This window comes from Dermacentor variabilis, unplaced genomic scaffold (assembly GCF_050947875.1).
Source record: "Dermacentor variabilis isolate Ectoservices unplaced genomic scaffold, ASM5094787v1 scaffold_13, whole genome shotgun sequence".
Lineage (NCBI taxonomy): Eukaryota > Metazoa > Arthropoda > Arachnida > Ixodida > Ixodidae > Dermacentor > Dermacentor variabilis.
Window position 1 is genome coordinate 2,106,787 of NW_027460291.1, and position 27,261 is coordinate 2,134,047.

The window sequence follows — 27,261 nt, forward strand, 5'->3', positions numbered from 1 at the left end:
ATTCCCACATGCAATGCACCAAATACGATTAGGATATGCAGAGTTGGAAATGACTTTTTGGACATATTGTAAAGCGCAGTTAATAACGCGCGCACAGACACAGGAAAATGGAAAAGTAGAATTCGCTGCTGAAATTTGCTGAAATTACGCACGTAACGCAATGCGGATATTTGACAGCGAGTTAATGGGCTGCTGCCCCACTATTTACTTGCCTGCTAGGTCACACTGCATTTGATATGTCCAACGGGCTCATGATGCACTAAAATCGATAATCTCCACAAACATCGGCCGTGAACATTCATGCGCGCGAATGAAATACTATCGCAGCTCTGCACACACACGTGTATACTTTCTCTCGCACCTTCATATCGCTCTACGTTACTTTCCTCGCATAGTCCTGCAGTTACCGACGGTTCACTCTTTCCATCCAATTATATGCGACCACATTTATCTTCTGGTTAGGTTTTGTTTGCCGCGCGGGATGCAAAATAACTTCTTGCCGTCCTCTGTCAGATCTCGGCACTCACCCGTACAGCAACAAGGCATTTCTGTCCTTCGCATCAGTTAATTTCCTTTCCCTTGTCCTCTCGTAGCTTCAACGCTAGTCAAGGAGGGAAGGTGATGAAGGTCCGAAGTCGGCGCCCCTCGATGATTCGAGTGCACGGTGGCAGCGCGAAGGAACAGCCGTTGTCCGACGAAGTGACGTTTTATTCAAACGCCGAAGCGTCTGTCCGGGTCCAAGCCCGAAGCTCCGCTCTCTTTTTTACACAACAAAACATGACTTTTTAAGCCCTCAGTTGTACAAAGGATTCGCAAACTAGCCTATCACACAAGCGAGTTCACATCATTGTAACCAATAGCACAACCACATTCGTGCCGCACACGGCATTGGTGGAAACAGTGGCACTCTTTAGAACACGCCAGGGGATAGGATTTCTCAAAGACACGTGCCACCTCCCTCTCCCCTACGTTGGGCTGCGAGTATCGGCCCCTGATGTCTTCCCTCGTTTCACCTGCAACCGGCCGCCATGCAAGCTGCCGAGAATTTTCCGTGAAATCGCGGATTATTAACTCCATATCCGCCGGACAGCGGGCTACCCTGCCAGTACTGAGAAATCTGTCTCCCGTGCAGCTGTGTGCCGGTTCGCTTGAAATACAAACACCATAATTAGGACCTGATGGCAATAGCACATAAAAGCATTCCTCGGCCATAAGTGATAAAGCTACCGCCATTTTCACGGGAATCCTAAGCAGGCTCACGCGGATGGCAAACATCAAAGCGGCTGGGCAGCGTCGCCCAAATTCCGTGGCGGGACATTCGGGGAGCGCGTGGGCATTAGCGGTGGCGGTGACCTAAAGCACCCCCCTTCTTTCATCTTCACGCTCGTCTCCCCCAACGCTCCCCTTGAGCTCGGCCCTTCTGCGCTTTTGTTCCGAGCCGGGGTGCCGTTCTAGTGCCTTTTCTACGGTGCAGCCACTAATCCGCTTTCTCTTCACGCGTGAGTGCTGCCCGCGTCCCCTCTTCGCGGAACCCATATGCGTGCCTCATTTCCCGTTATTGGCCGATACAGCAGGTGTGGGCTCGTCCTACGCTTTGCTGTAGTCGCCTAAACTGGGCCACACAATAACAGCGAGGTCAAGTACCTAATCTCAAACTGACTGCATCCTACGTCAAAATGAGCTATTCAGCGGGCTCCATAACGAACTAAAACAAATGTTCACTACAAACTTCGGCCATCAACATTCATGCGCGCAAGTGAAATACTATCACAGCCCGACACACGCACGTGTATACTTTCTATCGCACCTTCGTATCGCTCTACGTTACTTGCCTCGCATAGTCGTGCAGTTAGCGACGGTTCAAAGTCCTTCCGTTAAATTCTATGCAACCATACTTTTCTTCTGGTTTGGTTCTGGTTACCGCGCGGGATGCAAAATAACTTTTTGCCATCCTTCGTCCGTTTTCGGCACCCAGCCACACAACAACAAGGCATTTCGGCCCTCCCGGAACGAAATTATCGCTGCAATGTGCATAGCACAACAGGCGAAACGCGAGCACTTTGCCCGGCGCGCAGGAACCTTCATGGCGGCAAAGGGGCGGAGCAAGGTCACATGTCACCGATCAGCCTATCACTGGCGTCTTCAGCTAGATCAAAGCCTTTCGATACTTTGAAATTATTGAGGGACTTTAGTTTTATCTGATTTCGGCCGTCGCTCGCGTTCCCTGGCTTATTTTGCTGCCGGGTGTACAGTACGGTCCACTGTTAAAGGGAACCTCGCACAGCGTGGCCGCCGCGCTCCGCGAAGCGCCCCTTTTGAGAAGCGGCGAGAATCGGCGACACCAGGCGCATGCGCATTAACCTCGGAAGGTGGAGCCAGCCCGGCGTCGTCTGCTACGGCCACGGAGGAAGGAAACTCAGGAGAGGCCCTGACGTCACTCTTTGCGAAGCTAAAGTGAAGCCGGAAGTTGGCGTTGCTCATGCCGTTGCTCCGCCTTTCGGGCCAGCTCTCCTCTCTTGTTTACATTTCTCGCGAAACCACGCTGCGCTGCGCGCAACCGGGCTGCCGGGACGCGCGCGCTCCGCAGCAATACTAAACAAAATCATGTAATCGCGATGTCTCAATGCATTACCGTTGCCGAAGTCATGTTGAAAGAAGTTCATAATGAACTTCGCAAATCGGGCCGTGGGTCGAATCGGCTGCTTTTACCGGCTTTTATGAAATAAGCTTTTACCGGCTTTTATGATAGTGGGAGCGGCGGCACCACAATGACAATGTCGTTTAGATACGTTTGGATTGCCTCACAGATGCTGCCGCTAATCGCCAGTGCCGTATCAACCAGCAACGACAGTCCACTTCAGCCCGATTCATCAAGGCTTCAAGCAAGCGATGGTGACGTTCTCGGGATGAGCCAATAGAACCTTCAAGGCGGGAGCACGTCATCGACCGGCACCGAGCATATAAGGCACAACCCGTACCTGACCGCCTTCAGTGGGAGCGGCGGCACCACAACGACAGTGTCGTGTAGACACGTTTGGATTGCCTCACAGATGCCGCCGCTAATCGCCAGTGCCGTATCAACCAGCAACGACAGTCCACTTCAGCCCGATTCATCAAGGCTTCAAGCAGGCGATGGTGACGTTCTCGGGATGAGCCAATGGAACCTTCAAGGCGGGAGCACGTCATCGACCGGCACCGAGCATATAAGGCACAACCCGTACCTGACCGCCTTCAGTGGGAGCGGCGGCACCACAACGACAGTGTCGTGTAGACACGTTTGGATTGCCTCACAGATGCCGCCGCTAATCGCCAGTGCCGTATCAACCAGCAACGACAGTCCACTTCAGCCCGATTCATCAAGGCTTCAAGCAGGCGATGGTGTCGTTCTCGGGATGAGCCAATGGAACCTTCAAGGCGGGAGCACGTCATCGACCGGCACCGAGCATATAAGGCACAACCCGTACCTGTCCGCCTTCAGTGGGAGCGGCGGCACCACAACGACAGTGTCGTGTAGACACGTCTGGATTGCCTTACAGGTTCGTTACTACTCCTATGTTTCGCAGTTACGATCAAACTGCTTGTGCCTTGTTGTGCTGCCGCTCCCAGTGAAGTGCCGTGATGTTTTGCATGCGCTATGGTCGCACCTGGAATTCTTTTTGGCCGGGGACATAGAAAGCAACCCGGGTCCCCCTATTGAAGAAATGCTTGAAAAAATCTTGGAAAAACAAACGCTACTAGAAGCACGGCTGACGCATATTGAAGTGAAGCTTGATTTATTTGCCGAGCAAAGCGTGAAGTTGGCAAATATCGAGGCTACTGTTAAAACTCTCGAAAGCACTGTTCAGCGTCAACAATAAAAAATACGAGATATTGAAGACAGAGCTCGGCGTAACAATCTGATTGTGTTTGGTGTAAAGGAAAGTGTTAACGAGACGCGAGAAGACTTAGAAGATAAGGTCATCAGGGACATATTTTTTAACACGGCTTGGTGTCAAACCGACGTCTATCGAAAGAATTCAGACTTGGTAAAAGAAAAGATGACCGTGATCGACCCGTTATTTTACGCTTGTACGACTACAATGAAAAAACAGCTATCTTCAAAAACTGTAAGAAACTGAAAGGCACGAGGATAAGTATCGCTGACGACTACTCGTACGAAACGCTTCAAAAAAGAAAGTTGCTCTGGCAGTCGGCTAAAACTGATAAAAACGAAGGATCTAAGATAAGGCTTGTTCATGACAAGCTTTTCATTAACGACATCCCCTATACATGGGGCGCCCACTCTAACTGTAGGGCGAGGATGCGCCGTAACGCCGAAACCGGCCCCCGTGGCCAAGACTGACAAATAAAGGAGCACGAACTCAGGCTGATAAACGTAAATGCTTGCAGCATTGTGAAAAAGGTTGACGAACTTGAATGCGTGTCGCTATTACATGATCCACATATATTAGCAATAACTGAAACGTGGCTGCATGACGGTATCGCGGACGATGAAGTTTTTCCCGGCGCATATAACGTCCTGCGTACAGATAGGGCGTCGACAGGCGGAGGCGTTGCGCTGTTAGTTAAAAAATCACTTAGATATGAAGTTCTGCCGTCAATTTATGCGCATGAAAGCGTATGGTGCAAGTTGTTTTTCCACCATTTTGCGTTAGTGATCGGTGTAATTTATAGACCCCCGGGAAGCCTTATCGAATTCTTTGACAAGATTGATCATCATTTAACAACAATATCTACAGATAGAAAAGTTATTTTGATGGGTGATTTCAATTTACCGGGAGTAAATTGGGATGCAAGAATCCCTGGGACACTTGAGAGGCCACATGCGGAACTTCTGCTGGAAATCATGGTGAAACATGGCTTGGTTCAAGTAGTCGAGAAACCTACGCGAATTCAAGGAAATTCCAGCGCGCTTTTAGACCCATTATTCGTATCGGAGAGTATGTTTGAATATAATAATGAAGTGGTGGAAGGCATCTCGGACCATATAATGGTTGTAGCCACTCTAAAAATATAAAATGTTTAAATAAAAACCAGATAGCTCATGTCTATAATTTTAACCGAGCCGATGATACGGCCGTCTTAGGTTATTTACAATTGGCTTTAGACCGTATGCCGGAAGAAAATGATGTAGATAAATTATGGAGGTATTTCACAGAAGTGGTGACCCATTCATTATCTCTCTGTCCCAAAAAGAACTAAGCGTTTACATAAAAGCAATCCATGGGTTTCTCGTGAATAAATACATTTAAAATGTCAGCTAAAGTCGAGCGCGGCAACGAAAACCAAAAAATCCCGAGAGAATAACGGCCCTTAGCACTCAAGTTCGTCAGAAATTAGGAGCGTCTAAAACTTCTTTTTTTTGCTACAACACTAATTACCTCAAAACATCACCTCAAAAATTTTGGCGACACGTTGCCCGATCAAAGCCTTCAATCAATTGAATAGTTGTAAATGATACCGTGTGCAACAATCCGCAAATTATATCCCAAGAATTCAACACTTTTTTCGGTTCTGTATTCAGCCGAAGAGATGAGAGTGCTGCAATAGATTTAGAATGCGAGGACCATACTAATGATAGCATTTTTATCTCTAAAAAAAAAGGTATAGTCGACATGTTGCTAAAATTCGACGTGAAAAAAGTCTCCTGGTCCTGACAAAATACCGCATGAGTATTTAAAGCGATACTGTGAACGGATTGCATGCTTCTTGATTAAAATCTTTTCTCTGTCATTAATAAATAGGGCATTACCAAGTCAATGGTTAGCGGGGATTGTGCCTGTTTTATAAGGCTGGAGACAGGCTAGACATTAGGAACTACCGTCCGATTTGCATAACCTGTACGGCTTGCAAAATCTTAGAACATATAATTAGTAAACAGTTAGTAGAATATATTGAAAACAATAACATTTTTTTACAACAAACATGGGTTTTCGAAGGCGTCTGTCAACTGTCATACAATTATTTGAAACAATACAGTTTTTCAGAAGCCCTTAATTGTCGCGAACAAGTTGATGTCATCGCTCTGCATTTATCAAAGGCATTTGATAGGGTTAGCCATAGCAAGCTAATTGAAAAGCTTTATGGGTATAATGTAAATTCAAAAATTAAGTGGATTCAGGCCTACTTACACAACAGACAACAATTTGTTGAAATAGATGTCGAGTGCTCCTCTTTCCGTCCTGTATCATCAGGTATACCTCAGGGTTCGGTCTTGGGTGCAATTTTGTTCCTACTGTATATTCATAATATAGCAACTGATGTACATCCTATGATTGAAGTGCGGTTGTTTGCCGATGACTGCCTCTTGTTTTGTCGCGTTAAAAGTGTTTCTGATCAAGAACGACTAGATGATGCTTTATGTCGAATTTATAACTGGTGTGAAAAATGGCATATGCAAATCAATTTTGATAAATCTGTTTGCATCCCTGTTGAAAAATTTGTATGAGAAATTGAACGAGATGTATGCATGTCGCATAGATTTGACGAGAAATGAACGATATGAAATACATATTGAACGAACTCTCATAGAAAACGCGCGAGGTCTGTATTATGTGCTACGCAGACTTTTATGAAGTGCGCGATATTTATGCAATGTGCGATAAGAATGCGTAGAGCTTGTATGACATGTGTACGATGAGTTGTGTAGACCTGGCGAGATTATGTATGACGTGTGTGAGGTGGCGTGTGATGCGTACGCAATGTAGTCGTATGAGCAACTTGATCTTTAAGGATGACTATGAATTGCATACAAAGTGTGTGTACTCAAGTCGTAGTGCATACAGAAGCTCATTAATGACAGTGAGATTTATGATGAGTTCTTTGTAGTACATGCAAGAGCATGATCAATGTGCTGTATGATCACACTGAACCATTGTGACACATATATACCAGCATAAACTACAGAGCAAATAAGATGTTCAGAGTTCAACTTCTGGAATTTCATGCAACGAACGCGTATACATCCCCATCAAAGCTGGTGTCGGTACTTTTGATGCAATGGTTTTCACTTGGGGACATATTCTCCGATGAACACTTATGGCGATACTGCTGCCTTTGCATGACGCATTCCTCGACCAGCCAATAGGCACTGGATGGCACCACGATATTGTCGAAAGCTATCATCAGAGAATGAATCCTTTGTTCAGAGTAGATCTGCCTAAGATTTTATTGCAATATAGGAGTCGGGTACCATCAAAGTTTCATAATAAAATGCTATGTTTGTTTGTGCACACAATAAAATAATCTGGCAATGTGAGTATAGCACATTGGAAACACTTCAAACAATGACGAGTTGGCAAAGTTTATTGCAGGCAGTGTGATCAGTGACAAATTATGCATGCACTTTGCCACATCCTAATATTGCTTTGCATCAGCGATATCAGTCAGACGTTGTAATGGGCGAACTTGAACCTGCATAGTTTCCAAATAGCCAAGTGCGTCAACCACAATACGTATCCAGCTTTTCTGGACGCGAGGGTTTAGTTCGTGTGAGCGCCACCACGTGGCGTACTGACCTTAATCTTTTCAAACTTCCCGCGGTGACGAGTGATGACATCAACAAAACAAAAATAAAATAATTAGAAGCTATCCCCGCGCACTGAACTTCGCCACAATGCTTGTCCCACCGGCGTTATGAGGGTTCTTGATAAAGCGTAGCCGCTAGTCGCCTGAAAATTACTTGTCATCCTAAAAGCATTTAGTCGCGATGAGCGCCGATTGATTCGGGGCTTTTGACACGGTTTTCTTTTTTTCCTTTCTTTTGATACTCAGGAGGAAACAAGCTAGTGTAACCGTCAGACGCACCCCGCGGCAGCCTTTCTTGAGTCGGCACACATTCTTAACGTCCGAACATCGCACAGCGTCTACGAGAGACGCCGTCGTGGACGGCTTTTGATTTTGACCTATTCATTTCGTTAAGGTGCCCTCAATTATTTCCCTAGTGACTTTGCCATCCGCACTCACGGGCTACCGTAGCAGCTGCCAATCGAGATTTGCATAACTATTTAGATGGATAAATGGATAAGCTAGTTTTGCACCTTGAGGCAAAAGGCACGAGACAAGAATTGCACAAACTGTCTCTTTGTGGTCGTTCGTTTACATGCTATGGCCGAAGCTGCTAACAATATTACGTCACATTTACTGGCCACCGGGCCAGGCACACCTTTGGGCATTACATATACAGTACTTCCGGTTAGTTGTGAAAGTACTGTCCGGTCACGGTTATCCACGCGCGTGAAAGAAGACCATTATTTAAGATTATTGTGCAGTAATATATGCGGGATTTTTCTGTTCTATACAATATAGGCGCAATGTAGACTAGCAGATATCGAACGTCAAAATGGCTACCCACATACTCAAAGACCTCGCGCACAACTCCTGACACTAGTATTCAAGAGTTGTGCGACTCTCAAGAACATCCTTAAGGAATGGTAAATAATGAATTAAGGAGTTTTACGTGCCAAAGCCACGATCTGATTATGAGGCACGCGGTAGTGGGGGATTCCGTTATAATTTGGACCAGCTGGGGTTCCTTACCGTCCACCTAAATCTAAGTACCACGGGTTTTTTCGCATTTCGCCCCCATCAAAATACGTCCGCCGTGCCTAGGATTGGATTTCGCGGCCGCGTGCTTAGCAGCTCAACACTACATCCGCTAAGCCAGTACGGCGGGTAAGGAATGTTGGCAGTTCGGGAATAGCGACAGTCGGCGCGTGAGACAATTTGTTTGCATCGTCATGGCGCGAGAATTGGTACGAGCCATCGGGGAATGACCGTACAGTGCATTGTATTGATGTGATGTAACGTGAAATTTTATACCCAAATCAGCCTGTAACTACTAACGACCAGGCATCTCGCTTATATGTGCTGTAGCCTGACAGTTGCCGGATGCTGGCGTCGGCCAAAGGACCTACTTGACCTCTCTACAACACTTGCCGATATTCACGCCTCATTTCGCACCATGGGCTTTCGGCTGAACTCCTTCAACAGCCAATTTATTTGTCCGGAATTTTGGCTGCCAACTTTGTATTTTTTAACTTTGAGTCATCTTTTATATTTAAGCTAGTACTGGTCCTGAGATTTGCAGCAGGTTCTCCTGTCCCAAAATGCCTGCAGTTTTGTCGGCCGCTGTTCATATTTTGGGGGTACTTTTAATAGACGTTGAAACCATAGTACCGCCCCCTTACCATGCTGCTCAAAAAGTCATTTTATTTTCCTGAGGTATTGTGTAAGCTTCTGTCTTCTTTCATTCATCAACTTCCTGATCTCCCTATCACTTATATCCCATTTTGACGACTGCGATCGCACCAAAGTCGGCAATGATGTAATGGCCACGGGATTGAAGCCGTTCTACCGTGGACACTACAGCTGCTTTTCCTGACTGCCAACGAAAATACTGTATTAATGAGCGCCAACCTTAAGCATATTAATTCACAGCCTAAAAAAATTATCCAGATCCCACGCACTGTGGGAATCGATGTAAGCGAAGCTTTTGTATTGTTTACTTTATTGACGATAATTATTAGTATAGCTGACTGCGAATGTATAATTTCGTCAGAGTTTAGTGCAATACGAAAGTAGCGAGTTGATAGCAAATGTTACTTTGCGTGCACCACTGCTTTTCGTCTGCGTAGTACACAACTTACAGCGAGACGTGTTTGCTTGAGGCGTTGTTGCTTATAAAGTTTGAGAGGGTTGAACATTGTAATTTCTCCATATGGCGCATCGCGGCCGACGCGTTGGCAGAACTGTGAGGCTCTACGTGCCAAAACCATAATAGGATTATGAGGCACACCATAGTGGCGGATTAATTTTCACACCCTGGTGTTGTTTAAAGTGCACCTAAATCTAAGAGCACGACTGTGTCTTTTTTTTGTATTTCGCTCCCGTCGTAATCCAGCTCCCGCGGTAGGGATCCAAATCACGACGTCCAGCGATGCCATATAGCCGCACAGCTACCGCGGCCGACACTGAAACGCTGATTTGATGTGCGACCGCTTCCTTAGTGTCGCATAGACCCTGCGGTGACTTATTTTGGGTTTGCATCTGCACGCCCGGCGTCAATAGTCCCCTTGACGAATTTGCATGGTGTTTGTTTTTGAAAATAGCAGAAATGTACAGTACCGTACCTTCCATTTGGCCCGCAACTGTTTTCGTGTTTATAGTAGTAGCGTTTCCTTATCTCCGTTTCATTAACGTAACCTTTTCCCTGTCACGACCTTCCCTCCTGTACGGGAGCTGCGAGCGAAGAGTAGTAAGGCTGTTATTCACTCCTTTCGCGATTGCGATGGCTTTACCCATTCTCTGCCGCATCTCCTTGCTCCCTCTCTACCATTCTATTTACCTCTCTTCAGGACTCGTACGTTAGTAGACCGGTAAGCGCTGCAGTTCTTGCAATGCTTTACGGGGGGTCACAGATAATTACAGCTGTAAAGAGGCTAGTGTAACGCCACCCAGGGAGCTCCCGAGAGCGCTGTGCACGTGTGACGCGATGAAAAGCTCCAAACGAGTTTCTCGCGTCGCCATTCCTCTCTGCTCCGTTCCATCCACGTATACGCAGACCCCGCCCTCCAATGTGGCGTGCAAGGCAGCAGCTGCAGCAGTGGAAAATTCGAAAGAGGCAAGAAAAGCTTTGCTTTAAGAAAATGGCTTTATTTGTTGGCGTAATGTCGTGTGTCGTCGTGGCGTTATAGCGTCCTTTGCGGGGTTTCATCACTGCAATAGCCAACTGTCCGATTTGCCCACTAGACTTTCCGCCTTCAGGAGTGACATGTATCACGTTGCCAAGACGCGAATGCTCTATCCAGTTTACTACTGACCTACAAAACTTTTTTTAGTATGTACATTATTTTCGTCATCCACAGGTATACTGTGGATGCAGTTGCTTTTTACTGCACTGTAATAATGAGTGAACTTGTTTTCGAATTATATCCTCTTATAATGTAGTATTCCTGCTATGATTGTCGTACGTAATCTACACAGAGTACTCAGGCACCCTCTAATGCTTTCCTTACGCCCGCTATTGTAATGAAAATAAACATACCTTGAACTCATTTTCTCAGAGATAAACGCTGAAAAAAACATTGACGTCATGCTGAACAAAATCAACAAGGGCCATTGGACTCGATGTTCTGATGTCCGTGTTCGTAAGCTCTTTTTTTCAGGATGTGATCTTGTATCGTAGAAATGTCCCTCGGACGTCTCCAATGTGCTCGTTTTTATTCTGAAGCACCCAGTGCAAACTGCCAACGCCGTAACTCCATGATGTCCTAGTGGCAGGCAATCGCGGTGTGTCGCGCAAGTATGACCACGCTGATTCGTTTGAGTTGGAATATTCCATTTAGCTTGGAAAGGCCGTCCATCTAACCTGAGTGTCTTTTTCAATCTCTTATACACCACACGAGTTCTCAAATTAAACTAATTTTCAACTCACGCAGTCCTATTCCTCTTTTCGTTTTCGCAAAGTGTGTGTCCATCGCTGTGGTTACCCAATACGCCGAACGGTATGCTACCACTCAAGCCTTTCTGGCGACCTGAGCAACTGAAGTCGCAGGGTTTCGTCCAGGCGGCGCTGACATTCAATATGGCTATCCTCAACTACTTGTCGCGGACTTCACTCACCGCTTTCACTTCAGTGGGTTGAAGATAGTAGCAATCCACAAGTCACAGTGGTTTGATTGAATGCAACTTGGTTGATTAAAGAAATGCTGAAACGGTTTTCAAATTCCATGAATTGCTGGGGTTGGGTAGAACAGACCTATTAATTTACGCTTCTGAATTTTTTGTCGTTTTGTTAATATAAGGGGCCGAAATCGCTTTCTAAACCCCCCTAACCCCCCCCCCCCCCCGCGGACACGCCCCCGTCGCTTTCCGGGGTGCCGGGTGAGGAGGCTGCCGGAGGAGAGAACCGGCGAGAGTGACGTCATTCTCGGGGAGCGTGCCGGGGACCGGCGTGCTGGCATGTGCTGGCGTGTTTCTTTCCCTCCTGCGCTTTACTAAGCGACGCTATGAGAGATCTGCCGCCGCTGACATTTGCTTTCTTTTGCGATTTTCGTGAACTGTGCTTCCTTTCTGTGCTGCGTGAGTGTCTAAAGCCAAGGGCGCCCAACATGCCCTCGTTCTGTGGAGCATTCGGCTGTGCGAACACACGCGGGCGAGACGATGTGGTGTTCCCGAAGTACAAGAAGCTTGCAGCGCAGTGGGTCAGTGCGGTGAAGAGAGAGAATTTCGTGCCGACGAAATCAACTTGCTGTGCTTGGACCATTTCCGCGACAGTGATTATCATCAGAGCTTGACAACGATGCCGGCAATCGGTATTCCAATTCCGGTGCCCACATTGATGCACTCGAGAAATTCGAACATTTGCAGCCATGAACGTCTGGTAACACAGTTTTAGCGCAGCCGGATAGCCTTACGACCAATGCGGATACGCGTTGTTGCTAGGATTGCTAGGCTTGCCTAGCGACATTCGACGTAAGGTTGCAGTTACCGTAAAGTTACCGTGTTTACCACACGGCGGTGCTAAAACTGCCTAATATCTGTGCGTCAACACTAGCATGCTGCACGCATACCGATTTTTGATCGAGCCACAATCGCAATGTCATCTGAATATTGCACATATAATCACCCTGGCCATCTCGATCTGGATGTGTATAATAAGCAACTTCCATGACTGTACCTCACAGCAGTCTATGTGCGCACTTTGAAACGCGGTACTTATGTTCGCAATCGTGTATCAACACGCAAAAAAACCACCGAACTTTAGGCAAGCAGCGGCAAGGTGCTTGACATCGCGGAATTGCGCCCGTGTTTACAATCTAATGAGAAGTTAGTGCTTCGGCATTCTTCCAGCAGCTAGTTCCCAGTGACACTTTAGCGCATTTTTTCTCCTGCCATTGCAACGTGCAGCTACATGAAAAAACATACGTACCAGCTAATATTTCCAACGCGCGAGAAGGTGCACAGATCGTTCTCGCTGTTGGCACACTCAACATTGTCGTTGCCGCCATTGTTTTCTGTATTGGCTGTCGGTTCGAACATGTAAGGCGAAAATACAAGCTGTTCGAGACAGCGAGAACGTTCCATAATGCTTATAACTCATCTGTGAAGCCAGACCAGAACAGCGTGCTACGCTCTGAAACAGCAGCGCCGACCGGTGATCCCCGTGAATGACGTCACAGCGGTCCCGACCAATCACGGGCACCAGCGGCGTTCGCGCGATGCCCTGAGGCGCTGGTGCCTCAGGGCAAAAACAGCCGCTTGCGTTTGTTTCCGCCCTTCTTAAACTAGATATTCGTGTTCAATGGACAAAAAACTGTAGAATGCCGAAGTGAACTCATTTTTTTTCGAAAAGTGTTTCAGCTTCCCTTTAAGGAAACAAAAAAAGAAAGGAAGAATGCTCACAGGGAGAAACGCAGGGGCTCAAGTTTGCCGCACAGGAACTCGCACACAGCGCCCGTCGAACACGCACACGGCCTCTCACACTCGCACAGCCTCGTCGTCGCCCGATCGAATGCGCACTTCTTCCGAACAAAGTCCCGCCATATGATCCCACCGCCACTTAACGAGTCTCGGCCGCAGATCGTGGTGTACAAGTTAGGGAGCGCTTGCTAGCAGCTTGTGAAATAGCCAACAAGTGTCCTCTCTTACACTACTCGCTGGTGCCACACACAACACAAACACGCAACGCGCTTAATGAAGTATCACTTACACGCTAGTTGACATGCTGTTGATGTACATTCCCTCTAATTACCTCTAATTACCGGGATAGGAGCGCTACCCTGTCTTTGGCGACATTATTGGTCTACAACCTCGCTCAATTACAGCGCTCGTTATTCATCACTTTTTTTTCGTTGATAGGAGCATGCTGCATTTCCTCTGAATATACTTTCGGCTTTATAGATGCAACTTTGCACGCCCGCGTATTCTGTTACGCTGACGGCGACCGTTGTCGTCAGGCCATCGCCTCATCCTGAGCTTCGTCATCACCAGAGAGCACAGAAAGGTGTTTTCACAAACAAGCCACGTGATTCGAGCCCGTGTATCGGCAGCGTTCTACATTTTGGAGCTGGGCACGCGAGCCACTACACTACCGCTTTCCCCAGCCACCTTCGATTTATCGGCTTTCCCACTTTTCGTTTTCGTCATTGACCAGGCAGAATGGACGCAGAAACGAACATGAAGTGAAGATAGCTTGAGCCGCTAGGTAACACGTGACTAACTTTGGCAGGCTGCTCTCATCGGAGCGCATGTGGACTTGCGGCTGCGCGCAGATCATCGCCTTAGCTTTATTGTAAATTTTCTTTCACTGAGTCTTTCCGGTTAAAACTGAAATACTGGGCGAAAATGAGACATACCGTTGTATTAAAGCGTAAGCCTTTAGTGGCTCGTCAGTGTCCGGGCGCAGTCCGTGGTGGACGCTGGAAAGCAGTGATCACCGGCGAGGGGAGCAAAGAGAGGAGGCGCAATGCCACTAGCGCTGTGCGAGTGGGCGCGTTGGAGAGCGCCGATGTGCGCGTGGGAGTGCGCGCACATCGGCAACAAACCTCGGAGCCATTTGGCTGCATCCCATGCTCGCGGCGACGGCAGCGTCTGTTCGCAGAACAGTTCAGACAACAGAGGCAGTCATAGATAGGCTTTCGGCTATCTCAGTTTAGCTAAGCAAAGTGCCCATATATTTTTTTGCTTATTTTGTAGGTTTAGATCAAAAACGCTTATTCCAAACTTTACAGTAGCCACAGCTTCATTATCAGCGACTTGAACGCTAATTTAAACAAATAACAATTTTTTTAGGAAATGGCATAAATATACTATATTTGGAGGTCTTGTCGCCGCCAATACGGGCCGGCACACACTGTCGATCACGCTGCCGATGCCCGCAGCAGCTTAATGAATGATGAAAACAGAAAATACGACTTTTTTCAGCTTTCGCAACATATTAAGCCCAATGCACCTGCCACCCTGACACATTTTTTTTTTTCTAAAACAGCGACGAACAACGGCGGACTGATATTTTTGTATCATGTACTTCTTAGATAATTCTTAAAGGGATTTAATTTTTGTTTTCATCGCGGAACCGCAAGTCAAGGAAGCGCAGCGCGTATACCGCGGCCACGTATATGCTGGAGCCGCGTTCTTTTTCTTCTAGCAATATGGCCGCCGGTGGCTTCACGCACTCCCGTAGGCGGCGGCTGGGACAGGCACTCCATAATTTTAAGTATATAACCTCCGTGCGTAGAAACGACAGCATTGTTGCTAATAGATTGTTGGCTTGGATAAGTTTGGCATGAGGCCCGAGACGGCACCCTGTTTTCTAACGCGCTCTTATGTTTGCGTTCGCGTCTTTGAGCCACCGGGCACAGTGGGCCAGCGTAGGCGCCACTGCGCATGTTGTACCACGCATGCTCAATGGCGTCTACGCTAGCCCACTGGGCACGCTGATTTGATGGCTGTCTGAGCTAGAACTCTCTTTTGTCTTGATGAGACGTGCAGCGAACATACTGCAAAAGTGCTTGCGTTGAGCGCATGTAAGGCGAGAAACGCTGTACTAAACTGTCTGTTCTCTAACCTGTGCAATAAACCGATGTTTACAGCATTCCCGCAAACGCAAGGTTCATGATTACTCCAACCGTAACCGCAAGAGTCAAAGTTTGGTCGTACGTTGTCGCGACAGCGCAGCTGTAGTTCGCAGAGCCTGTCACTAAGGGATACGCGGCGAGGTATGGCCGATGAATAAGTAATTGCCAAGATTTGTATTTGGTAAACGTTAATTACCAAAAACAGCGGGTGCTTATACTACCCCAAAGGACGCATGCTGGGCGGTGACTCTAATCGTTTGCTCGCTACATCACACATCTACGCTGAAATTAAACTGGTTTGAGAAATTCCCGCTTATATTCTCTCGACCCTCAACTGCGACTTCGCCTGCCACCTGGACTCCATTTTTTTTCTCTTTCTGTACCTCGTTCCTTTCCCAATGTAAGAAGTTCCACTGACATTGGGTTCTCCTTTTTTAATGAATTCATTCACTCATTAATTTAATCCTAAATTGCAGCAGAAGATAGCGCCATTTAATCTCCATAATCATCCTTTCTCTCACCTGGAATCTGCCATCGCAAAACAATGCTGATGTGTTGAATATGGCTGGGCGTCGCATGTACAGTTTTCTAGGAATGTTCAGCAGCGCGCATGCAATTTTTGTTGGGTGACGAGACAGTATAGAGCACCTTCTCTGCCACTTCCACACTCAGGGGTCAGCTCCGTGAGCCACTATTACCCGGTCCGAAGGCATACCACTATCGGAGAAAAATGTCCTGCGAACTTGGTCGAAGCATTATTCGATTCACAAGGCCACAAAAGACGAACTGTGCTTCTTGAAAGTGTCTGCACTTTGTTTACTGCAAGATTCTCTCTCGCTACTTCATTATTTTCCCTGATATCTCTGTTTATATTTTAATGCGTAGCATTACGATTTGTACAGTGTAAAAAAAGTGTAAGCGTGTGAAGTTTCGCAAGCTGGTCCCGTGGGACAGGTAGGAGATGGGACCGCTTAGAAAAGAGTATATATATATATATATATATATATATATATATATATATATATATATATATATATATATATATATATATATATATATATATATATATATATATATATATATTTCTATTGCTACGGCATGAGCCGGGCGAGCAAAAGAGGAAGAAGACGTTAGCTGGTGCAGCCTCGGGACGCCATCTTGACTTCCCCATCAATCTAGTCCCTTTAATAAAGCCGGATTAACATTAACCGTAACACTCTTGTGGTGGAGGTGCTGGGTACTTCGGCCAAGACGACGGGGCTGCTGCAGCAAGTACTACGCCCGAGCCGACGCCTCGCTCGACTACCCCCAACATCACTTGAGATCCCGATGTCCCACAGCGGTGACCAACACCCTTCTCTGCAGCTCCAGTGCGAACAACCGGCGCCTGGATGCATCAGATGGAGCCCCGCCCTTTCTCAGGAAAATTCGGCGAGAACCTGGAGGAATGGCTCACCCACTACAAGCGTGTGAGCAAGTACAACGGCTGGAACTCCACGGCTCAGCTCGACAATGTGGTTCTGTTCCTCACAGACACTGCGCTAGTGTGGTTCGGGAACCATGAAGATATCTGCACAACGTGGGACAGCTTCGTTACTCACCTTACAGAGTGCTTCGGCGATTCCACCACGAAAAGGAAGCGGGCGGAGCAGACATTGCTTCAGCGCGCTCAAGTCCCAGGTGAGACATGTACTACGTCCTACTACTACTACGTGTACTATGTCCGAAGAGGACAAGGTTGGACACCTTCTCAAAGGCATAGCCGAGAATGTGTACAATTATTTAATCGGAAAGGAGTCTCGCCTCGGTCGCCGACCTCATTGCCGCGCATTTGAGGCCTTGAAGCTGCGCCGTATCACGCCAAAGTTCGGCAGGTTAGCAAATGTCACAACGGTGGCAAGCGTTGAAGACAATGACAACTACAGTTTTCAATTTGACCTTGCGGCAACTATAAGACAAATTTTCCGCGAAGAACTTGGAAGACACACCAAAGAGCGGATGTCGAACAGCTTCGCTGTGCTCCCAACCAACCTCAAGAATATGCATCTGCTGTGTCCGCATTGTCTGCCATGCCAGGCGTTGCAGACTGTCGAGTCGATCAGCTGCGACATCACCGACGTACCTTTCCCGACGACATGACGCACGATCAATGAACTCATCGAGCTACCACCACGAATCGGAATTCGGAAGATCGCGTTTATTGTTCGCAGCGTCCCAGGTTTGACCCCGAGGTTTACAACGTCGGTCGCGCATCGCCTGTGTGTTGGAGGTGTGGCTCCTCAGGACGCATTGCTCGTTTTTCTCGCCGGCCTCGACAGACAACAAGATATGGCCCACCACCAACTTGGCCTAATTTTGAACGTGACAGTTATGACGACCGCTGGCCGACAGACCCTGATACTGCGAACACCACAGGAGCGCCACCCCGGAATGCCTTCCGTCAGTATAGTAGAAGGAGTGGCTCGCCAGCTTGAGACCGCAGCCCGACGCCCCCAACCAGTCGCCAACGCCGTTCACCGTCACCACGGCGACGTGCTACGTCTCCATCGCTTTCGGGAAACTAGCCGGCGCGGCCGATGGAGGTAAGGTCGCCGAACAGTCTGCGTCTCTGCGAAATACTCCTCTGCCTATTGTGAAGGTGAAGAACAAAGTGCGTGTGTTAATTGAGAGTATAAAGCAACAGAATTAGTGGATACTGGTGCTACCGTTTCCGTCATGAGTGTGACTTTCAAAGAGAGGCTGGGTCGGAAAGTTATGTTCCCGTGGAATGGTGATGTGACGTTTCGTGGTGTCAGTGGAGAGTGCCTAGTTCCCCTTGGTATTTGTGTTGCAAGTGTTTTGTTCGGAGGAGAAGATCTTAAAACAGAATTTCTCGTAATACCGCGGTGCACTCATGATGTGATTCTCGGGATTGACTTCAGGATTGTGGTGCATCCGTTAACTGTGGCACAGGCGAAATTACTTTGAATAGCGCGCGTCTCGCCACCCTTGCCGACACATCCTTACCAGTGAAAAACTATTGTGTTGTTTCCAACGATTTACTGCTACCGGCTTGGTCGCTGTCACGTATCCCTGTCAACTTCGCTGCTGCCGACCTTTCATCGTTTGACGCGCAAGTCCAGCCACTTACGTCGAGCTGCGCAAAGAAAGATGTACTTCTACCACGTTCTGTCGTGAGAGTAGGGAATGACGCCTCAAATTTGTGGGCTTTCAATTGTTCTTGCGTCCCTGCTGTTCTGCCGCGTGATATGAAGCTCACTGAATTTGACGAGATTACTTACAGCTCCATTACAGTTCTAAGTGAGGAGGCGCAGTCTCATACTAGCGGTCCTCAAAAAAGCACTTCTGAAGAGAAGATCCTATGGATGATCAACAAGGCGCTGCCCTCACACGAGCGTCACGCTCTCGCACAAGTTTTGTGTGCACATCTTTCTGTATTCGATTTCACACAAGGTAACAAGCAGGCTTCACTCCCGCGTTCTCGTGCTCGCCACAGAATTGACACCGGATCTGCGCACCCCATTCGGCAAAAGCCTTACCGCGTTTGTTCAACAGAGAGGACAGTTATTGCTGAACAGGTGAAAGACATGCTGCGGAAAAGTGTTGTTCAAAAGTCCTCTAGTCCGTGGGCAGCACCAGTAATCTTAGTAAAGAAGAAGGATGGATCGTGGCGGTTTTGCGTTGATTACAGGAAACTGAAAGCAGTCACCAAAAAGGATGTGAATCCACTTCCTAGAATTGATGATGTCATCGATTGTTTACATTGCGCTGCCTACTTTTCATCACTGGATTTGCGATCAGGGTATTGGCAGATACCCATGCACCCAGACGATAAGGAGAAAACGGCCTTCGTGACACCAGATGGTCTTTATGAATTTAACGTTATGCCGTTCGGCCTTTGTAACGCGCCAGCAACATTCGAACAATTCATGGATACTATACTCCGAGGACTTAAATGGGAAATTTGTTTGTGCTACCTCAATGATGTGGGGATTTTTGGCAGCAAATTGAGTGAGCATAAGAGCCGTCTCAGTCTTGTTCTGGATTGTGTCAAACAAGCCGGCTTGATCCTAAATTCCAAGAAATGTTGTTTCGCGGAAACCGAGACGTTAGTACTTGGGTATCTGGTCGACAAAAACGGTGTGAGGCCAGTTCCACGGAATATTGAGGCAGTCAGCTCCTTCGAAGCACCGAAGTCAGGGCGGGAGTTGAGGAGTTTCTTGGGCCTGTGCTCGTATTTTCGTCGCTTCGTTCCAAGATTCGCCGACGTGGTGTACCCCCTAACATGTCTTCTTCAAAAAGCTGTCCCTTTCAACTGGATATCGGCTTGCGACGACGCGTTCCGTCAGCTAAAATTTCTACGAACGTCAGGGCCCATATTGCGTCACTTCGATGTATCCGCACCTACGGAAGTGCACGCTGACGCCAGTGGCGTTGGCATCGGTGCCGTACTTGTGCAAAGTCATCAAGGAGCTGAACACGTCGTGGTTTATGCTATTCGCTCTTTGACTAAAGCGGAACGCAATTACACTGTGACCGAGCAAGAATGCTTGGCAGCTGTTTTCGCTGTCCACAAATTTCGGCCATATATCTACGGAAGCCCGTTCACTATCGTTACTGACCACCACGCGTTATGCTGGTTGGTGAATTTCCGTGACTCAAGTGGACGACTGCCACGTTGGGCTCTTGGACTGCAGGAGTACGACTTCGCTATTTCCTACAAGTCCGGGCGTCACCACGCCGATGCGGACTGTCTCTCCCGCCTTCCTCTGACGACGACGGAGTGTGACGAAGACAATTTTGATTGCGGTTTTGCTCCCATTTCTTCTAGATTCCCAGACTCTACAACTTTCAAAGCAGAGCAGGAAAATGATATTAGTTTGGAACCTCTATGTGTAGCCGCATCGCGTCCTGGAGCCACCGGTCGATTTTGTGTCCGCGATGGCCTGCTTTACAAGACCAATTATTCAGCTAAAGGCGCACGCTTCCTTCTGGTGGTGCCGCAGAGTCTGCGAACGGATATACTGAGAGCCATGCACGACGATGTGACCTCTGGCCATCTAGGATCTAGGCGGCGGCAGAGGTCATCTCCAACCTCTGCCGCCGCCTCGCCTGCCACATGCAAAAGTGGATATCGATCTTCTGGGCCCATTTCCCCGATCATCTAACGACAACCTATGGGTGATCGTATGTGTCGACCATCTGACCCGTTACGCGGAAACGGCGGTCGTACCATCTTCAACAGCTGCGTCCATTGCGACGTTTTTGCTTCGATTCATTATTCTTCGACATGGTCCCCCCCCCTCTCATCATTAGCGATCATGGTCGTCAGTTCGTTGCGGGCGCCGTAGAAGAGCTGCTTCGTCTCTGCAGTTCGCAGTTCCGTCATTCAACGCCTTATCACCCTCAGACAAATGGGCTTGTAGAACGTACGGACAGAACTCTAACCAACATGCTGGCCATGTACGTATCTTCCGATCACAAGGACTGGGATGACGTACTCCCCTTCATCACCTATGCTTATAGCACTGCAAAGCATGAGACGACCGATTACAGTTCTTTTTATCTCCTTTACGCACGTTCACCGCTAAGCTGCATTGACACTATACTACCGTTTGACTTTCACAGCGGGTTCTCTGTTACCAAGACGCTTTGTCTTGCCGAAGAAGTGCGGCGTATCGCTCGTCTTCGTACTGTGGCATCGCAAGACCGATCGAAAGAGCGCTATGACAGCCGACACTAGTCTGTCTCGTACGCTAAAGCAGACTTCGTGCGGTTGTAGACTCCGGAACGTAAACGTGGCTTATGCGAAAAGTTTTTACCCCAGTACACGGGCCCATTCGTCATTGTAGATCGCTTGAGTGACTTGACGTACGTGGTGGCACGCTTGACGTCCGCTGGTCGTCGGTCTAGCCGGACCCAGTTAGTACATGTTGCCCGTCTTAAGCGGTTTCACCCTACGCTTGCTGAGTGATTTGGACTAGCCCAGCGGGCTTCGTCTGGCAACCGGGGATTGCTACGGCATGAGCCGGGCGAGCAGAAGACGAAGAATACCTTAGCTGGTGCAGCCTCGGGACGCATATATATATATATATATATATATATATATATATATATATATATATATGCATGGTGGTATGCTCCAGACCCCACCATCGATTACACTTCGCTCTTAGAAGAGACAGGACGTTTGTCGAGTGAGGAACTGAACAACACTGCAATTCAGTAAACCTGGCATAAGTCATGGATCCGGGACCTCACAGAGGTTCGACGCAATGCTTGCCTCATTTCTCTCGCATCTCCCACTAAAATACCAATAATTTCTTCCCTCCCCATATCTACGGTAGCCAACCGGGCACGTTCATCGTTAAACTCCTTGCCTTTCGCACTTCCATTATCTGCCATTTTCTTTAGTATGTTGCATTTTTTTTTGTCGGTCGCCTGCCTCATCTTTCACAGGACGAAGTACAAAATGAAAGAAACCTAGCTGCGCTAGTCGAGGGCAGCTTTTTTCAGATTCCTGACGCGTCGATTTAAAAGATACATTTCCTATCCAAGCCTAAATGACAGCGATACAGGTGAGGTGAGTTACGGTAGCTCGTGGGTTTGGACTAAGAACGCTACTCACGCAGAACTTTCGTCTTTCGCGTGGTTGTGAACCGCAGTGAAAGGCTGGAGGGTAACACGCCTTGAGAATTCCGCCTTGAAAGGGTCATTCCTAATGAAAAATTAGGAATGACCCTTTGTTCTTTCTTTCTTTTTCTTTCTTTATTGTTTTATTTCACGGATTCTCTCCTTGTAGGGGGCAGAGGTAAAGGCAGAGCCTGTGCGCCCCTACAGTTCAAGGCAGCATGACATATCATTCACATACATATTTGCGGAACATATCTTTAACGCACAGCAACGAAAAATTCAACTATTCAGAACACATGTATCCAAAATATTACTTTTGCTACAACGGGATAGAGTTCGAAAAAGGAGAAGATACATATGCAATAAGTATTATATAACAATAACATTAGCTTATATCAGAATTCAACAAAGAAATGAAAAACATAGAATCACTGGCCCGAAAATAAATAGCATATAGAGTAAATAGGCCAGTACATAGAAACATTTCAGAAAAGAACGAAGGTTTAGACTGATACACAATGTAAATGCCAAAACAATGGCAAATATGATTCACAAGCGCTGAGAAAAATTTGTAACATAACTGAGGTTACATGTGCTATCAGAGATGAGCACAAGTTACTCAAAATAAAAATGCAATGTCACTACCCACTAATAGGTTTTTACAGTCATTTTTGAAGTTGTCGAAGGATTGTGTGTATCGTACGTTAAAGTGATCACTGTTTATTATATTAATCATTTGATAATTCAATGTTTGCCTTCCGTAATTAGTTCTTGTGGCGGACTTTAGATGGTCTGGTCTACGTATTGTGTATGAGGTGAAACTGTTGACAGGTATTGTGTGCAGCCTATTTTTATATATCCACTGGAGTAGTTTGAAATAATATGCTTGATCTGCTTTAAGCATGCTATATTTAATGAAGAGCGGTTTTGTTCTGAGTCCTCATTTGTCACCCACATAGTTTTCACGCATTTCCAATATTTTCTTTTGTACAATGATTAGTTTGTAGTAATTTGAAGCTGTCGTAGTTCCCCAGACTAAAATGCCGTAACTGAGTTTTGAATAGAAAAGTGAGTAATATAATGCTTGTTTCAGCCAGGTGGCTAGTATATTTTGTATTTTATACATGCAGCCAGTATCTCGAGAGAGCTCACTTTTTAATTTGTCAACGTGAGTATTCCAAGTAAGGCCCTCTGTAAACCATAAGCCCAAGAACTTTTGCTCTGTAACTTGTTCCAGTAACGTGTCCTCAAAGTGCAGATGATCACAGTAGGGGTCTCTTTTATTTGCTGGCTTAAAAATATATATTTGGTTTTGCATGTGTTTAAACTCAGCCGGTTACTTTTAAGCCACCCGGAGAGGTGTAAGAGGTAACTGTTAGCTGATGATTTTATGACCTCTTGTGTAGTGCCAGTAAAGAAGATATTAGTGTCGTCAGCATACATTATTATTTCAGGGGAGTTTGGTATTGACGTCACATCATTTATGTATACAAGAAATAAGAGGGGTCGTAAGATTGATCCTTGAGGGACGCCCTATTCGACTTTCAATTTTTGTGATACCAGATTGTCGACGCAGACATACTGATACCGATTTGAGAGATATGATGTAATTAAATTCTGTGCTACTCCTCGAACACCATACGCAGCGAGCTTCTAAAGAAGAGTATCGTGTTGCTGTGTCGAATGCCTTTTTAAATCCAAGGAAATCCCCAGAGTGAGCAGTTTGTTCTCAATATTTTCAATTACTTTGTACTTTATGTTTATTAAAGCTAGTTCTGCAGACTTATCCTTTTGAAAGCCATACTGTGACTTCGTAATTATTTCGTGTTTATGAAAACAAGACGTAAGCCTATCATTAATAACACGCTCAAATATCTTGGAAAACACCGGCAAAAGAGATATCGGCCTGTAGTTGGTAAGCTTTTTCTCATCGCCACCCTTGTAGACCGGGGCGACCTTAGCTATTTTTAATTCATCTGGGAACTCACCACGCATAAGCATCTCATTTATTATATGCGTTAATACAGGACTAATAAGATGAGCGACATACTTGACAGGTAAGGCCTTTATTTCGTCTTCCCCACCTGCAGCTTTGTTTTCTAGGGTCATGACAATTGCTTCAATTTCAGTAGGATTCGCTGAAAGGCTGGACGTACGTGCGGACGTTCGAAGGTTGTATTTACGTCAAGGACCCACAATACGAAACACCTTCAAGTGGGTATCAGCTTACAAAAGGGGAACTGAAATGAAACGTTTTCAAGCGGATGGGCTTTTAATTATCCTGAGGATATATTTATTAAAATTTCCTTCCTTGCCATCAGCCGAAAGCAGACTAATAAGCATTTAAAATTTCTTTATTCTTGAAACCTTCTGTGAGTGTCCAGGTGGCTCTCATTTACAACTTCTTAGATAAAAAAAGTCAGTTGTGAATAATAAATTATTTGTATAAAAAAGTAAACACACACGCAACAAAGATCCTAGTCTATTTCTCAGCATTCATTCAATGAAGATGTAGCACGCCTACACAGTCAAGTTGTAGTGAAGAACAAGGCTGTTCCAAAAGAGTGAGTCACAAATATAACTCATTATAAAGGGAGCTTGCGCTGGAAAATAAAATAATCAAAGCACAACGATGGTGCGCAAAATAATGTTTCCTTTGAATATGATCTACGAATCAAGACATCGGTTCATCAGTTTGGAATGGTCGTACATTGCAGCGCAATCGCTGACGCTGAAATGTGATCGAGAATGCATGCGATGCCAGTACTCGCTTGACGCGCGCAATCTGATTAGATAACTCTCGCTATTGAAACGGTGAAAGCATTCTGGATGCTTGAAATACATGCAGGCGCGTCTTGAGCTAAGCGACAACTTTGGAACAGTGCGGACACTCTAAAGGAAGCTCACCCGTAAAAAAAGTTATGTACTGTTGCTTCATATATTAGCTGAAATATATTGCGCTTGGTAAAAAGGGTCCCCAAGACTGCACAGCGGCGCAGACATACCAAAAATTCCAGAGCTAAATACTTTCAGGTTACTGGTAGTTAATAAACCACTATTTCGCGCGTCAATGAAACCCTGTAGTCCAGGCGCCAGTTCCATCACGGGCACTGTGTCGGAGCTCAAATTTCACGTTACTTTACATATGTCAGTAATAAGTGTCACAATATCACGGTATTTTCTGTTTTATGTCTTAACATAAAACAGCCAAAATATATGCCGCAAACACTCATCCTAATACATTAGTATTTTCATTCTAACGTTGCAAAATTAGTATTTTCATTCTAACGTTCATTCATCTGTTGCAAAGTATACTGAAGAGTATACACAATGCTTTCCCCCAGGCAGCTGTTTTAACGAGAAAGCGTTAGGGGCCTTGTGTCTTAGAAAATGTCGTGTCGGCGGTGCTGTCAGTAAGCAAGCATTTTGGTACATATTTCGGCATACGTATATGTGATGCCTTGCTAGATCGACAGTGCGTACCTTTTCTGTTAAATATTCTAAAACTGAGAAAACGGGCTGTGTTTTCTGACTCAAAACCGGCATGCAGTGCACGCTGTCAGTTCTGCGACGCGGTTGTCATGAACAACTGACATATGAAATCGTGTAACTTCACCATCACGCCAAACAAAAAGGTCGCGAGGTTGTCTTTCAATGGGTGCCTGGCCATTGTGGAATCAATCGCAATGATTTCGTTGATAACGCTGCTCGCACATCACTTCAAGAAGAGCACAGCGTTGAAATTCCTCTTTCGAGGATAGACGCCGCAAGGCAGCTTCAACACCTGACACGCAGTATCTCACTGACCGAGTGGAACTCGCCAAAATTAAGATTTACACGAGTGGATCGATTAAACCCCTCACTGCAACTCCGACCTCCGTTCAGACTTCCTCGACGTGAAGCTACGCTTCTCTGTCGCCTTTGGTTAGGAGTTGCCTTCACAAAGGCATACTCTACATTAATTGGAGTGACCGACAGTGCAGCATACGAGGTCTGCGGCACCGAAAAAAATATCGACCACCTGCTGTGCCACTGTCCAGGATATGCCCCAGAAAGGCAAGAACTTGCTAACGCTCTGAAAAAACTGGACAATCGGCTGCTTTCCGTGCAGGAGCTGCTGGAACACCGCCTCCATCACTCATCGGCCCATAAAGAGGTGCAGGCGCTTTTGTGCTTCTTGAGGACGACGGGCTTGTGTGAACATCTGCGACTATTAGTGCAATTACTATTAGACCACACGCATCAGCGAACTCACGGCTAATTTCATTCTTTCCGTGCCTCCTCTCGCTCCCTGGCACCTTTGTTCACCCCTTCCCGATTCCCCCGTTGTAAGGCAGCCAAAAGGACATTATTCTGGTCAACCTCCCGGCCTTCTGCTTGTCTTTTTCCTTCCCTCCTTTCTTCTAAAACTGAAATAGTAAAAGTGCGAAACAAATTTAGAAATCTGAAAATGATGCAATTTTCCTGGCGCGGCTGTGCACTACCTCCGGGATCGGACCACGCAAGAGGCCGCGTTTCTACCAGAACACTCGCCTTCGTGCATAGCGTTCGCCGCCAGCGTTTTCCGGTAAACATTAGTTACATAAGCTGCAGTTTCCGCGAAGCGTGAGAAGCAGTCCGGGATCTTTGAATGCTATCGCGTTCAACTCTTAAAGGCGAAGCTTAAGCCTCCCCCGACTTTTTATTCCTAATGACACCAGGAAATCGGGCCTCATGTCAGCAACGCTCAGAAATGTAATCGGGAGCGCACACAATGTTCTCGCACAGCTTCTGTGATGTCCTGTTGCGCTGAGGAGCTCCTTGTATAATGTAGAAGAATCCATTGTAAAGACAGAAGTGCACGGCTGGACTCGTGCGTTTAAGCTCATGAACTTGATTTACGCCAAGAAAAGCAGTCCTTGCTTTCACACTCTAAAACTGGTATAGCGCAACATATAAAGGAACAAACAGGCCGAGCAGGCCAGATACAGGAACAGAGCGCTGACATCCAACTGTTTCTTCCTTTCTATGTTGCGCTGTACAAGTATTAGAATGCAATACCAACTCGCCC